Raw genomic sequence first — 13946 nt, 5'->3', positions numbered from 1 at the left:
CAAGCAGTAATATGAGCAGTACTGCGTTCCGGTTTTGAAGAGTAAGGATGCGAAATTACAGGCATGTGGGACTTGTCACCTTAAGTCTCAGGATGACCGCCGCAGTGGCGGCACCTTTCAGATTTTTGTAATTTGAAGCTCTTAGTGTCACTGCAACTGTTATGGACAGGTGTGTCGCTTATAACCAGGCGCACGATTTATTCGTCGCGTCAATTGGTATCATAAAAAACATAATATACAAGATTATCATAATGTGTAAATTATAAAAGACGTCTTCGTATGTGCGAGTAGTTTACAAGCTTAAATCAAAAACCTAATGGTTATGACCTGATAAAACTTTCCAAACCGATCGACCGTTAAACTTGATTCTAGCTCTACAATCCAGGGTTTTTTTCCTAGAGCAGTAATAATTATCTATACAACCTCCTTGTCTGGAGAAGCGGTATCCATCAACGATTATTATCTTATTACCACGCGCTGTATACTCTGTTCTAAAAGGTATATCTGAAAACAAGGAATCCAATTATTAAACTTATTTGTAGAAACATATTATATATATATATTTCATTACGTTGAAAATCTAACGGAATAATACCTAGATATCTGACAAGTTGGATGCTGAAAAGCAAGAACGTATTAACCCACAAAACTCGAAAATTGAGATTTTACTGGCAAATTGTAGCATAGGTAAACTAAGTGATTGACACCTCCAAATAATAAAAAAAATGACATAATTGGTAAAAACAGTTGACATACATGCATTAGCCAAGTCATGAAAAATCTTCAGACGCCATTGTCTCATAACTAAGATCATGTTGGTTGACACGCTATTGCTTACCAGCATCCAGTTAAATTTGTGTTCCTGAAATGATCTCACCTGTACTTTAAAAAATTTTTTTGATGATTGATAAAAACAAATCCAGGGGCTAAGTATCTAAAATTGTGAGAAATGAAAACGACAACACTTTGATATAATATTTTATTCATAATGTAGACTTTTAAATTATTTATTTCGCCATTACCTTCCCTCTCTTAACTGAGAGACATTTTTTCAGATAACTTATTTTTTATCTAGCGTTTCATACCGTGATCTGTTGCATGTGGGAAACTCTTCTATCAATAATCTAACGTAATTACATCAAAAAAATGGCTAGACCATTAAACTTGGCGAGGACGAGTTGAAGAAGGTTAACAAGCTTCGTTATCTGGGGAGCATGATAACATTAAATTGCGATCTTGATACAGAAGTCAATAGCAGAATCTGAGTTACAGCAGCAGCTTTTGGTGAGCTAAATTGCAAGGTCTTCTGCTCGTTTGCTACCAAAATCTCAGTACATACACCGGTTGTACTGCCTAAAATCTGCCGAAACATGGACTGTGTATCGTCGACATATCCGTATGCTAGACCGGTTTCACCTCAGATGTCTCCGGAAGATTCTAAACATCCGATGGTTTGATCGTGTGCGGAATACTAAGGTATTATGAAGGGCCAGTGTTAGTGGTATTGAGGCGTACCTTATGCGGAGGCAACTTCGTTGGTGTGGACATGTATTGCGGATGATGGACCAGCGAGTTGCGAAGCGCATCTTTTACTCTGAACTTGAGGAGGGCAAGCATAAGCTTGGCGGACAACTCTTTATTATTAAAACTTTATGACCACAAGGCATGATGGTACAAAAGGCGGATTTAATGCTAAAAGCATTCTCTACCAGTCAACCTTTAACAAAAGCGAAATTCACGAACGCGGCGAATTATTATATTAATTAATTATACATTACATTTTATCATTTAAATTATATTAATAATGTAAACAAAATATTACGTTAATAATAACTTATATGTAATATATATATAATAATAATATATATATATATATATATTTAAATTTATATATTTTAGGTATAAGGGCTCAAGTGTCACATGAAGAAGTGCAATATAGAATCTTCGCATTGTGAGCACAGGCTACGAACCGGCCGGATTGGAGGGTACTTGTCAACACCAAAGTCTATGAGTTTGAGAACGAATGGCGCTCGGAACTTGATTTTAAGCGTAACGAACTGAAAACCCGACCATCTGCAGTAATCAGTTATAATTTAGAAAAGGTGTGCTCACATGCCCGAAGACCTTCGCCCAGAAGGGCGAAGGTCCTCGCGCATTTCGGGCATGTGGTTTATGTAGCCAATCTTCTGATTGGCTACATAAACCACATGCGGGCCCACGAACCACGCCTACATTGGAGTTGAAGTGGTCGCCATAGCCGAAATCGGCTGGGAGTATTCCTTCACTCAATTCATTTCAGTCTCATATTCTTATTTACTACGTTGATCATGGATATCTAATAATTTGTAAAGCTTTTGAATCTCTTTAATAGGTTTATGAAAATCTTTAGGTTGTGATATTTTTAAAATTTTGTTTCTTTTTAAAAACATTTGTAGCCAACTTTTTCCAGCCATTTGAAATTTCTTGCTAAAATTATTAGGTATATTATATTTCTGACAAAAAGCAAACGCCTGAGCTCGAATCATATTTGACGTGAGAGGTATCAAACCTAACTTAGAAAATTTTAAGATACAGTTGACAAATTCTCTCTCTTGATCTCGAGTAAATACGGCGTGCCTTCCTAATCGCTTAACTACCATTCCATTTTTTATATGATCTCTCAGAGTTGATTTTGGAATGCCGTATCGTGTTGATGCTTTGTTTATCGACAGTCCGCTGCGAATACCACGAACAGCCTCTGCTAAGTCATTTTCCGACCAAGTAGCACGCTTTCTTTTCAGGGCAGATGTAGATGACTGCACTGTATCAACCCATATCTTGCAGTTGGACACAGATGATGTATCTGTAATAAATAACAGTTATTCACACAAACTCCTAGTCCGGAAAAGCAGTTTGTAATGACGGTTCGTACTCCTATCTGTGTGCTTCAATACATTGTCTAAGTTTGTAGAGACAACACCACAAACAGCGTACTATTTGTGTAGGTACGTTATAGTTTATTTGTTACAAAGTACACGCCACGTGATGAAAAGATAATAATCGTCGTTGGGTAGTAACTACTGCTTTTCCGTAGATGTATGACGCTAGTTTTAATAATACGGTCCCGGGCTTTATTATTTAAGTATTCGATATTTTTATCGTTCGATATTATTTCATATTAGAGTATTGTATCGTAAAATATTATTTAGTAATTACACGATAATATACTTGAATATTTAAATAATTAAAATTGCTACGGAAATTAGGTAGTGAACACTGGTGCACCACGACACGCACGACGCACTGTCGCGCCGTGGGAAGAGTGCCGCCCGTGCTCGTATATATAGGCTTGAGGCGCGAGCGCGCCCGAACAAATCGGCCGTAATATCACGGGCCGTGGGAAGCCACCTTTAGGACGGTCGAAAGGTGGCGTTACTCATAAATATTTAATTATTAATATAAAAAGCTAATGCAACTGTTGACGAAATTAAATCTGGAGAATAAAACGCAATTATAAATTTTATACCAATTTTATCGGACTTACGCAGATAAATAACTAAAAATCTAACTTGACTCGAAGAAACACAAACTTATTTATTATGTACATAATCTGTAGACTTTTTCACACACCTGGTCTTATATAACAATTCAATCAAAAACTTAGTTAATATATTTTCAATACATGAAATTACCGAAATAATATACTACATATTAAAAGTAGTATAATACATAAAAATCTACCTTGAACTCATCAAATCTAAGTTTCCTAGCAACGTTTTTCTACTGGGCACATACCTAGGCTTATTCTTTGACGGAATTAGTTGCCAGTCTTCTAGCCACCGGGGCTTCAACGAAGCGAAGTTCCTTAGCTAGAAGTTTGGCCTGTCGCTCCTAGGGACTCAGCGTTTGATTTACAAATATTACGTATTCCCAATTTACCGTAATCATTAGTAGAAGACGATTTTCTGCGGGACATACTGAACAACTTTTATACCTATCAAACGAGACGGAAACTAATCAAAGAAGAATTTTACCTGTCGTTATTACTTTTATGAAACTTTTATAAAGTCGAATTTACCTCTACAACTCGTAATCACTTTGTACAGATTAACCGTATCCTTTAACATGTTTTAAACCCGTCTCAGTAAAATATTTGAGTTCATAATGTAGGTATATCTAGTTCATTGTAAAGCTTTTGAACTTCTGTGATAGGTTTATGGAGCCTTTGTACACGAGAAATTTTTAAAATTTGGTTGTTCTGTAAAAACAACTTCAGCCACGATTTCCCAGCCATTTGAGTTTGCTTATTAAAATTATTGGGAATATTAAATTTGTTACAGTAAGCAAATGCTTGAGCTCGAATCATTTTTGACGTTAGAGGTATCTTACCTAATTCAGAAAACTTTGTTATGAGATTGACAAAGTTTCTCTCTTGGTCTTCAGTAAATGTGGTGTGCCTTCCTAAACGCTTGGTGATAATTCCGTTGTCTACATGAAGGCGGAGAGTTGATTTTGGAATGCCATACCAACGTGACGCATTCAATACCGATATCCCGTTGTGGACATCGCGAACAGCCTTGAACAAGCTTTCTTCCGACCAAGTAGCACGTCTTTTCTTGGAATCCGGAATAGGTAACGGATCTGTAAAAAAATAACAGTTATTTCAACAAACGCATATTTGGGAAAACGACGTCACCAACGATTAATATCGTATGACCTGTTCTGAACTATATTTCAAAATAGTCATAACCTGGAATATGCAAGTGTCCTTCACATTGCACAACTTTAGTAATAGTTACCAGTATATGTAGTATATGTTTCTTGTTAATTTTTGTGTACTAACGACAAATTTGTTTGAAAAATTAAAAAAGAAGTTACATACCTACATAATATTTTATTTGAATTTAAGTCGTCTTAAGCACTAACACTCGAGTATCTTACATATAGTTGAAGTGAGATTGTCATATGCTGGCTTATCTTTCGTACTATGGCCATGGCAGAATATCAGAAAAGGTTACGTACCCCATAATTAGCTATAGCCGAGTCTTTAGAGACATTAATTTGAATCATCTTTTTTATTGCGTTCCATGTTGAGTAAAATAATAGTGATTTAATTTTTATTATATACATCGAGTATATAACCCGAAATACAGGCGAAATAAGGACCATCCACCCTGGCAACTCATCAGGCAAAAGGGCCTTATACCACTTTTAAATATCAACTCTCGTTTGTGCTGAAATCACAAATTAGAAAGCTGACAGCGCCAACAACTGACCTGTGTATGTCTCCGTATATTCCAAAAATATTCTGTATTTATTGTAATAAAGATAATATCTCTAAGAATGGGGAGATGTTCCAGTCGGTGGTGTGGGAAATACAGCAAAACATCTAATTACAAAACAAACGGAATGACATTTCATCGGTAATTAAATATTACATATGTATTATTTTAATATTCTTCCATTATAGCAAAGCTCAAATTAAACTAGTCGATTTCAAGTGAAACAATTGACGACACCCGTCAATTGTTTCGAATTCGGGCTGGCCAGTTGTCACCGTAATGGTTTGGCAGAATAGTTCTTAAACAAATTAATTGGTATTTCGTCTCTATTTCTGGTTATATGCCCGATGATTATATAATAAAAGGGCAAGGAAACAAAGGCAACCGACAACAAATTGACAAAAGGCATTAGTGCAGACTTCTATATAAATTAGTAACATAAATGAGACAGAAACTAATCCGAAAAGAATCTAGCGTTTTTAATATTACCTAACAAAAATCCCGTTATTAGATTTAGGAGAAATTGCTCATTTTTTTCTTTTCTTAGTCCAATTCAGTCTCATATTGTAAATTATATCAGTATATTTCGTGTAGATTTAGTTCATCGTAAAGCTTTTGAATTTCTTTGATAGGTTTCTTTAGCTTTTGGGCTTGGCCTCCACTTATGATTTGCGTACGTATGTCAGGATTTCTGTTTAAAAATAACCGTAGCCATGCTTTTCCAGCCATTTTAGCTTGTTTATTAAAATTATTGGCGATCTTAAACTTCTGACAGAAAGCAAAAGCCTGAACTTGAATGTTTTTTGGCGTGAGAGGTACTAGTCCTGACTCAGAGAATTTTATTATGCTGCTAACTAAATCTCTCTCTTGATCTTCAGTTAATATAGCGTACCTTCCTAAATGCTTGACGATTTCTTTATTGTATAAGTGATTTCTAATGGTTGTCCTTGGAATGCCATATCGTGCTGATGCTCTATGTGTTGATAACCCGTTGCGCACATCACTAACAGCCGCTACTAAGCTATCTACCGACCAAGTGGCACGTTTTCTTTTTGGAGCAGATGACTGTACTGTATCAACCCATATACCGCATCCGGACGTAGACGACGAATCTGTAATAAAAAGCAGTTAGTAAAACGTGCGTTCAGTGGCAAAGCAGATTTCACCGACGTTCACATTGTATTAACAATCGAATGGAAAATGTAGCGATTCCTAAATTCTAAGTAAATTCTAACAAGTTACTTTTGAAGGTTGAAAACCTGGCGCTAGTAGTATTTAGACTTTGGCCATAGGTAAGTGTAAATTAAAAGAAAGTCTAAAGGCCACGGCCCGTTTTTCCATGGGCTGTACCGCGCGAGCTCGCGTAATCGCGCTATGGGCTAGGGGCCGCCCGAGCGCACCCATGCTTGTTTGTTTTTGGAGCCGCCCGTGTCACATGACGCACATTCGAATACGCGCCGTCATGCGCGTTGACCCGAGGAATACCGGACTCGCCCGTAGCGCGAGCTCGCCCGTTTTGCCTTTGAAAACAGACTGTGGGAAGCCGCCTTAAAGGTTAAATTACTCAAAACTACTGTAAGTCAACTTTACATATATCTCAAAGTGACGGCGTGAGTTATGAGTAGGTTTGCCGTTTACATCGGGACCACGACTTGTACGACCCGTCACTTGCTTTTGAATTACTGATAAGCCTTACAAAACAATTTTGAACACGTAGAGCGACGATGCGACGAGTGTACAATATTGGAAAACCTGTGTAACCTAGATTAATTGGTTCAAAACATGTAATTTAATGAGACATTTGTACTTAAATCACACCCCGGATACTCCACACAACAGTCGAAAATTATTTACCTACTACTACAGCAAGGCGCTATCTGCACACGCGCAAATGTGTGCGTGGACTGGCAGGGTTACCCATCATTTGGTCGTACTATTTATTACGTTACGTGGTCAGAGCGGTAATCTGTTACCTATAATTCAATTATAGAATCTTAATAATTACACACGTTCATTACGTATTTATTTCGATGTAATACCATATTTTTCATTAATTCACTAAACTGGAATAATATTGAAGATTTATTTAAAAAATTAAAAGCACTTAAAATGTTATATTTTGGACAGGTACTCAAAAGGTAATAAGGTAACCAAAGTATTTGAAATTGCGTGTCCAAGTTTATCATTACCTCGTTAATAATTAGGTATATTCACTTCGTAATACTTTATCGGCAATACAAATTTAAAATTCGAGAACCCTTCTCTAACTCACGAAGTTATGGCGTCTTATTATATTGATATAATAAATCTGTATTATATATTACACTGCACTAAACAAAACAATAACTGAATGAATCTCACACATAAGTTTTTTTACTTACTTCGTTTCATCTTTCAAAAAACGAAAGAAACCCTCTCTTTATCCCGTTTAGATGATTATAAACAGTCGTACATAACACAATTTACGACCATTATAAATAGTAACGAAAAATTATGTTATACATATGTCAACGTACAAATTTCGTAATGAAAAATGAAAACTATATTCAAATATCAAACCATATGAAATTTATTTATTTATTTTATTCACAATTAAAAAGTTCACAAAAAGGAACACAAGACAGAGAATAAAAACCATAAACAGATTTATGTATCGCTGCCATCACATGCTATCAGGCGTCTAACAAAATAATTACTGACCAATACTTATACGTATCTAATAATTTACGCAACTTACACTTAAGAACTAATAACTTTAACAATTTGATAAATGAATTGACTTAAGAATCGTTTTACAATTTTTTGGTTTACCTATAAGTTTATCAAAAACGTCACTTGGCAATTTGTTAAGCTTTCCATAGTTGTTATTGTATGGAGGAAGAACATACCTTGGTAGGTAATATAGATTACGCAATTTACCGATTATTGTCGTTTGTTTTAACATGTCAGTTTTATCCATTTCATCACAAATTATGTATATATTTATTTTACTATGTATGTCTAAGATATTACAGTATCTAAACAAGTTGTTACAATAATTTCTATATTTATTTTTAACTGATATTGGCACAAAAGATTTTAGTAGCCTTATTTATACTTTATAAATATCATCCAAGTATGTTTTGTATGTTCTATCCTAACTACTGAGCCCGTATCCAATTATTGAATCAGCCTCTAAATATAAATAATCATCATCAATATCAAAGCCGTCTTAGAGCGAAAACGGCTCGCCGACAGCCTTATTCTCGTTCAGTCAATATGACCGTCAATGTATGGAGGGGCGGAAGTGTCCGTTCTCATTACTTATTTGTTCTTTGCTTAAATTATGAATTATCTTAATTAAATTGAAATTTTTCGGTTTTTTCTTGTAAATACCTACTCGTAGGTTTCATAATTAGTAACAAAAAAAACTACTTTGGTTTTTTACGCAAATTAGGTTATTTATTTTGACTTAAGAATACAAAAATTACACATCTTATTTTATATTTATAATACGTCCGTCTTTAGTTCTATACAAATTTGGAGGAACATGATTATGATCCAAATTATAAGAGGAAATTAATGCTTCCCGATTCAAAAGTACATTAGCTCCACAACCCGATTTAGTTTTTTTTGAACAATAGAATTTTAATGGGTTTGCTCCTTGTACTGAAAACGTGTTTCCTTCTACTAGAATAAGGTTATGCTTCCCCTTTGAAGATGGTACTACTTCGTAGGTTAATTGTACTGAAATACAAAAAAAACTTTATAATCACTGGAACATTTATTGGAATTGCGCGTACACACACAAAATTAGAAGCCAGTATAAAATTATTGACTTTAGTAGCAGCAGATCTCGTTCTAAAATAGTTCGTCCAGGGAAGTACTGCAATTTTACCTATTTCTGCCGCGTAACTTACCACCAGGCGCAAGACTCGTTGGTCCCGTCACTTGGCTCATTGCTCCTTGGCACCACACCTAGATTAAATCTGAACCGGACAAGCCGGCTATACAAGGGGGCACAGTTTAAGGGAGTGACATGCCCGGGATTGTGGAGAGGAAGACGAGACGTGACGAGGGTGACGAGATTCCTGCTGGCTATGCAGCGCGTGACAGAAAGTAGATAGTAAGGGTAGTTAGTTACTTGGGCAGGTAGTTAGGTAGTGTTGTTAAGAAAGAGTGTTGAGCTTCGTGGTGCCATAATGGTTCATCTTTGGTGAAGTTGTGTTCTCTTCCATAGAATTCGAGTTGTATAGTTTATTTCCCCTTCTGATTCGGTGTTAGTTTCCGGGATTGTGTATGTTCTTTCAGCTGCTAGTCTAAATTTATCCTTATCTTAATTAGACCTATCCATTCGTTTTCGTTAGTCTGATAGTATTGTATGTCATGTTTTAGGGAGTCGTTCCAAGTGAATATGGATCTTCCTACTTTGAGTTGTGCAACTAGGTATATACCTTACTTTGTGCTACCTACATAGTCTCGCTTAATTTGGCAAGTGGTTGGTGCGGGGTAGCAAATAAATTAATTTGGCAAGTGGTTGGTGCGGGGTAGCAAATAAATTAATTTGTACAGATCGTCGTTTGTAGCTTTGGCGTCGCTGATAAAAAGTATTGGTGTTACGTAATCATCGGAGATTTTTATCGTTTGGTTCTATCTTTTCTGCAGTTAGTTTGAATAGAAGATTTGAATGTCATTCACCGCGTTTTGTGGTCTCGTGTGTGTAGGTTGTAGGTGGTAGCAGGTGCGCTCGTCGCCGGAATTTTTGTTTTGGATGTTTCGCTGTTGATGTAGATTTTGTTGCTTTTGCACTGCACTTTTCGAACCACTCCTACACTACTCATTTAAAGTTTATTGCGTTTTTACTTGTAATATCTACTTTTGTATTTTGTTTTTAGAATGTTAGTATTGAATAATTCAACTTTTGTATGTTTGGTTTACTGTAAGGCAACATGCGCGGTTAGAGACAATAGACGAGATGAACAATGACAATTACGTGAAAAAATGGTTGTTCGAGGGATAATGAACGGGTCAGGAATGTATGTGCCACGTCTTCTCACTCACGTCACTAGGAATCATAAAATAAAAAGAAATACAAAATGGACTCTAGGTTTTATATAAATAAAATCTACAATTTGTTTGCAAGAACTCTAATCAACTCTTAATACAATACTTGTTCGTTGTTTTTCTAATATTAGATTTTAAAACTAAGCCTAAAGGTTGCGACTGACCGAAAAGCTTATGGTGGCACTTCACATAGCTAATTGTATTCGATATTGGGAATTTGTTGTAGTTGCTAAAATATTTCCCATACAGGCAAACACTGACAAATACGACCGTCTACACATGGCGCCAAATAACAAGTTGAAATAATGACCATAACCATAGTGTGGACGGTTTACTTGTGTATTTGCCTATTTTATTCCTTCATGTATTTGTCGAATAGGCAAACAAGGCAAATACTTTGTCACACGTGTTATCTACACTTGGTTATTGTTTGGCAAATATATCAAATACGCGAATACAAATAACCTTGTGAAATGCCACCATTATCGTAACATTTGCGGCGAGACCTGACTTAACACTCAAAGGTATTCGTAAAAAACCGACAATAGGATGCAGCGCGCGGCGATCGTGGCGATCGATCGACTTTCGAAAGCTCACATATCGTAATGCGTTACGTTACGCCGAAATGAACCGTTCAGTCTACGCCTTAGTGGTTTTATAAGATAACTTTTAAACCACGTAAAAGTCAATTATGTTCTCTTACAATTTGTATTAAACCAGTGATCTTAGAATGAATACCTGGTATGTTATTTCTATGTAATTTTTCAGGACGAATATAAAAATGTGGTGCAAAATAAACACATTCATGTTCGTAGTTAGCATTATAATTACTTAAATTATGTCTCTTTGAGGTTGCTATATTACTTTAATAACATATTTAAACAAGAGATTTATGTTTTGCTTTTAAAATATAAACTAAAGTAAAAACAAACTATGCAAAAATGCAAGAGCGAGGTTTTCACTCTAAAGCGATGACAATTGAGAAAAATATAAAAACGGGAAAGTCAAGTATAATTTTCTATTGTATAATTAAAGTGGACGAAATTCTAAACAATATTTATTTATGTAGACGAAAACACGTCTATTAAACTTTACTTTAATTAGATACACAAAGTAAATTTAGAAAATTAGTAGCACAATACACAATGACAATGCAAAACGTATAAACAAGTCAATTGCACAAAATAAATTAATTTAAAATACTTTTCATACAATATAACTAAGCACGTATATTAATATTTACATTAAATAAATAATAATAAATATTAGACAACATCACATAAGTTGCTGTGACCCGGAATAACTAAAGCATTTGTGTTATGGAAATCGGAAACCACGGCTGTTCCGTAAACACACACATCCGAGACAATATGGAAAAGTTAGTTTCTACATTGACCCAGCCGGGGATCAAACTCGGGACCTTAGAGATGGCGACACCATAAAAACCGCCGTACAAGCCACTCGAGCACGGATGTCGTCTAATATCGTGTAATATTGATAATTAATTAACATGATCAACGACTGTAATTAATAATTGTCCTATATAACATTATATAGTCATAAAATGATAACCTACAGTTACTTATCCAGTTTTTTTTAACCCACTTCATAACATTTTCTGTCGTGAATTAAGTTAACTAAAATATGAAATGGGAAAACTTAACATCGTTACATTATAAATATTTTCGAATTTATATTTAAATTCATGGTCACATGAGTTCCATTTCGACTGCATCGCAATTACAAAAAGCTTATTCCAAGCAGTCGGAATGCAGCACGTGTGACTACACCATAAAGTACTGAATACAAAGTACACCTGAGAAAAAATAAACACACTTATCTGACATCATCATAATCATCAATCCATTTATACGTCCCAGTGCTGGGCATGGGTCTCCTCTCAGGCGAGGGTTTAGACTATAATCCGCCACGCTGGCCCAACGTGGGTTGGGAATTTCATACATTTTCCGAGGGTTGTAAACCTTCTTTCGATGTGTAGGTCACGTTTCATCACAATGTTTTCCTTAACCAAAAAGGTGATAAATTTCAAATTAAATTTCGCACATAAATTCCGAGAAACTCAGAGGTGCAAGCCCGGATTTGAAACCACGGCATCAGCTTGAGACGCGGTAAGACATTGGTTATAAGGGCGCATTTATTCGATACGAATTTCATCGCGCTTACCCCGCGCGGCCGTCGCGCACGCGTGCGAGTCTGGCTTGAATGTAGTCTACGCAGCGGCCCGCGCAGCGACCGCGCTGCGACCGCGCGGTTGTATTATTCAGAGGAATTTAAATGTTGTTGCCTGGTAAATAGAATGCAGATTCGCCATTAGTGTACATGAAGGCGTGGTAACTGGGCGAACGCCGTGAGGCGGCCGCGCGAATACTTTCGCCTCATGTAACTGGGCGCTTAGGCTACCACGGCCGTACCTTTTCTGGCAATATCAATGAAATTTCACCAACCTACTTTTTATATTTATTTGGGGTGCACAATAGGAGCCTCCCCGACGACGACGTACCATTTCTTTTATATTTCTTGCCGCACCGTGGGCATCAATCGGCGAGTACCTCAGGACGATTGGCAAATTCTTTCACCAAGATGGTAAGCATTATAGTGTCATGCCTATATTGTTTGCTATCGATACGATAAGAAGACCAACCTATTAAATAACAGCAAAAAACGGTGACCAAAATTTAGTGTAGTCTGATATACCTGCCGTTATTAGTCATACGAAACTTCGGAGGATCATGATTATGCGTACTATAGGCAAATACAATTTTTCCTTCATCATCCAAATACAGTTTTGCCATGCAGTTCAGCATAGACTTTTTTGAGCAATATTGATTACGGAATGAACGTCCTTGTTTGGAAAATGTATAGCCTTGGTAATAAAGCACAGTTCTGCCATTGAGGGTTATTAGTTGATATTCTGAAATAAAAAAAATTTTGTTTATAGTATTCGCAAATATTCAACGCTCCTTATTACATAACATGTCAGGAATTACCCACGTAGATTAGTAATCGAAATAAGTATAAAATTGAAAAGCTTTACTCAACTTGAGTTCCAAATTAAGTGACACAATCCTAAGGCTCAATTTATATTGCGTCGGAACGGAATGGAAGCGAATTTTCGTAACGATATTGTAAGTTACACAATTGACCATAAAGTTCATTATGCTATGTACAATATAGTTACCAAAATTCGCTTCCATTCCGTTCTGCCGCAATATAAATTGGGCCTTACGAACACAAGGTGCTGAAATTATTGAAAACACTACAAAATTTCCTTGCATTTATTTTCAAATAAATAATAGGCTAGTTGGCTGGTACTATCGCCAAACAAGCCAAATTAGAATACCAATACAAAATAGACTTTATTGACCATGCGCGTACGGTAAGTAGCAGTGAGCGCAAGGTTACAGTCAAGAGCACGTCATTAGATCCTATAAAAAATACAAAAAACTGAACAATCTTTTTTAAATTTTTTCTTGTTTTTTTATACATTCACCAGTGTTCGTAAAAAGTTAATTGACTCATACACCAACGTGCGATCTTGTAAAAACCAGAAGTTTACAACGCAAACGCGTACTGAAAGTAGTGTTATTTATTAACCGACTTCAAAAAAGGCGGAGGTTCTGA

Source organism: Hyposmocoma kahamanoa, unplaced genomic scaffold (genome assembly GCF_003589595.1).
Source record: "Hyposmocoma kahamanoa isolate Upper Pololo Valley unplaced genomic scaffold, ASM358959v1 94, whole genome shotgun sequence".
Taxonomy (NCBI): domain Eukaryota; kingdom Metazoa; phylum Arthropoda; class Insecta; order Lepidoptera; family Cosmopterigidae; genus Hyposmocoma; species Hyposmocoma kahamanoa.
The sequence above is the reverse complement of the archived record's forward strand: the minus strand, read 5'-3'. Positions refer to the sequence as shown.